At 42.6% G+C, this 3011-nt stretch overlaps 1 long non-coding RNA gene across 1 annotated transcript; it reads right to left on the reverse strand.

The window, feature by feature from the left end:
- Positions 1 to 1178: 1178 nt before the first annotated feature.
- Positions 1179 to 2657, reverse strand: LOC122994975. Its single transcript, XR_006406696.1, has 3 exons — positions 2583 to 2657; positions 2347 to 2487; positions 1179 to 1249 (listed from the first exon to the last, which is right to left on the reverse strand). It is a non-coding gene; the product is annotated as an uncharacterized LOC122994975 (long non-coding RNA).
- Positions 2658 to 3011: the final 354 nt, after the last annotated feature.

The following is a 3011-nucleotide window of genomic DNA, read 5'->3' on the forward strand; positions in this document are numbered from 1 at the left end:
TAAGTCATCAGGCCCTGCTTGTAAACATAATAAAAAAGACCAGTTTAATGTTGTATATGGAGAAAATACAGATAGCAGCAGGCAAGAAATAAATGGAGCTGAGAAAAGCTGAGAAATGTATGGGTTAGACTTGGACTAATCTCCCTAGTTAAATACAAAGATCTTCTTGCTACACTTTCTGTGAACTCAAGTAGCTAATGTAGTGGATGAAACACCATGTTCCACGTGGTGGACTTCTTCAATGTCTGTGATTTGATCCGCTAATGGAGGCTGTTTTGTTTAACAATGCCTTATCTCTCTCTCTGTCTCTCCCTCCCTCCCTCCCTCCCTCCCTCCCTGTGCCTCCAGTACAGTTCACATTGAATCTGTTCCCAGCATCATGCCCCAGTGATGCTTCAGTTACTCTGTGAGGTGCTTTGTATGTAACAATGGCTGGCAAGATGGGAGAGTTATCACAGGCAGTGTCCATGAAGCAAAGGTAAATGGGAGCAGTGGGAGAATAGCTTTTGTGCTGTTGGCTAGTTTTGCATGGCCAGACTGAAATTAAAAGGGGCAATCTGTCAGGTTTGTATTGCTTCACAGACCAAAATGGTATTAGTTTATTTGCCTAGGGCTGTTGATCAATACTGATGACTCAACGATTAGCTGGCCAGGTGCTGAGATTTCTGCTATCACAATACATTGCAGCTATGAAGGCAAACAGTCTTGTTGTCTAGTGCTAAAAGGCGATGACAGTGCAGAATTATGGTTTGAGTACTTGTGTGTTGATATATTTGACCTTTGCACCAGAATTTTTCGCTGGACCGCTGCTCTAATTAGCTAGTGTCCTTGTCCGTTGTGAACTGTGACTTTGTTTTTGTCAGTTGTGACCTGGCATTGTTGGTGTGCTTACACAAAACAAAAGCATGTAATGTGGCCACCAATTATATCTACAGGAGAGCAGTGGTTGGCAGTGAAGCAGAGAGAACATTATTTTATCAAATATCTCTTTGCATCTTTCTTATCCCTCTATTAATCTGTGAAGCATTTTATCAGGTGAAGATATTAATAAAGTTCCAAATGAGTCAAACATGACATTTATTTCTGTTAAAAGGTGTATTCAGATTTATTTTACCAAGTCTACCACTGACAAATACAAGAAATAAACCCACACACAACTGCCGAACAAAGACACCCACCTTACTTAGGCTGTATTCATACCAAATCTGGTGCTGGAATCTGCAGTGGTTGGGGTGTGTTGTTTGAGGTACTGGTGAGAAAATGACATAAGATCCAGGAAGATGCATTGGAGTTACAGATGTTGGATCTGGGAGGAGCACGGCTGGTTATTAGCAATAATTATTGGAGATAATGATTAATTATCAAAATTAATAAAATTATTAATATGAATGAATAATAACGGGGCACCACCCGGAAACCAGGACGAATAACCAGACAGTGAGGTAGTCTCATAAAAGAGTTCACCTAGAATGCCAATATCTAAGGGATATCAACATTCCCAGGTGAACGAAGAAGGTTTGAGTTCGAGCTCTGACTCTGTCAATCAGCCACTTTGCACAATATATAAAACAAAATAATGACAGAAGACTTCTCTTTAAAGATATGAAAGTGTTTACAATAGCAAAGTTAACCGATGCTTTTATCAATAAATCGCTATCCTAAAATCTAATTCTACCTAGGCTATAACATCAGCTATGAACAGTGAAAACACATGCAAGCAGCAACGTGTGTGGCAAGATGGCAGATGTGATGATGTTGTACGAGAGTTTAGATGGCAGATGTGACTATGGGAGGAAGTCATGTCACGCGAGAACCAAATGGTGGATGTAACCACAGTGCTCCGGTTAGACAATAGCAAGATAGCACTGACTGGCATCTCTGCACTCACCCAATACAATGTGTCAAACACACGTGCCTGACAGTAGATAATGAGGGGCAGAGTGATGCTGTGTCCAATGCTATCTGACTGTCAGATGTGTAAGAGAAGTTTCGGTTAGTAACAAGAGAGGGAAAGAAAGAGGTGGGAAAGCAACCATGAAGAGGAGAGAAGCGGTTACTTTGTCCACAGAGATGGCAGTCTGTAACGCACATTGTCTGATTTTGGATCGACTAACAACGTACTTTCTCACTCACAGTGGCACAAACACAGCAGTCTTGAGTGGGACAAACACAAGACAGTCTAGCGTGGTGAACACAACTAAACAGGCAGTAAACTTTAACTACTCCTCAGAGTATAGCAGAACAAAGGGATTTAGTGGTCTGTCAATTCACAACAAACAACAGCACTGAAGCTTAAAATAACACACACTTTCATAACCTATCTCTGCCCAGACTTAAGCCTCTTACTTGGTTGCTTCAGAAAGCAAGTAGCATGTTTGTTTCAGTCTGTCCTTCAGATCTGGCTCAGTTCCTCGGCTTGGATGCTGACGGGGCTGTCCTCTCACTCTGTCGGTGGGGTTTGACAGCAGCTTATCCTGGGCAGCATGGCTGAGAAAAACAGCAGAGTTGACTTAGTTGAAGAAGAGTGGCAAGCAAGGGGAGAATCTTCCAGCTTGGTGAGGGGGACACATGCATGCGGTTACCTGTTTTAGTAAATGCTCATGGAGAGAGCAAAGCTTCCTCCAGCGCAGTTACAATGGAAAGGAGATAGGTGTTGGTATGCAGCCAGTACTTAAAGGTGCAGTGACATCACGGCTGTGTTGCCATGACTCCTGGTGGTGTTGGTGCATCTTTGAGAGACGATTTCACACCAAGGTGCGAACTGAGCAAAGCATGCTGGGAGATGGAGTCTGTTTTGGACTCCCTTTGTTTGACTTGGCACCCTTCCTTGTTATCAGGCTTTGTGACTGCATGCAGGCCTGCCTTTGTCTCATGCACACAGAGTAAGAGGCCCAGCACAGATTTATGTATTTAAGGATTTATCAGAAGCCAAAACAGCGCACAGCAGTTTGTAATACTCACAGACAGGATTTTACAACTCTGGAAAGTTTTCATGGTGGCAAATGTTTTAT

The sequence above is a fragment of the Thunnus albacares genome, chromosome 13 (assembly GCF_914725855.1).
Source record: "Thunnus albacares chromosome 13, fThuAlb1.1, whole genome shotgun sequence".
NCBI classification, from domain to species: Eukaryota; Metazoa; Chordata; class Actinopteri; order Scombriformes; family Scombridae; genus Thunnus; species Thunnus albacares.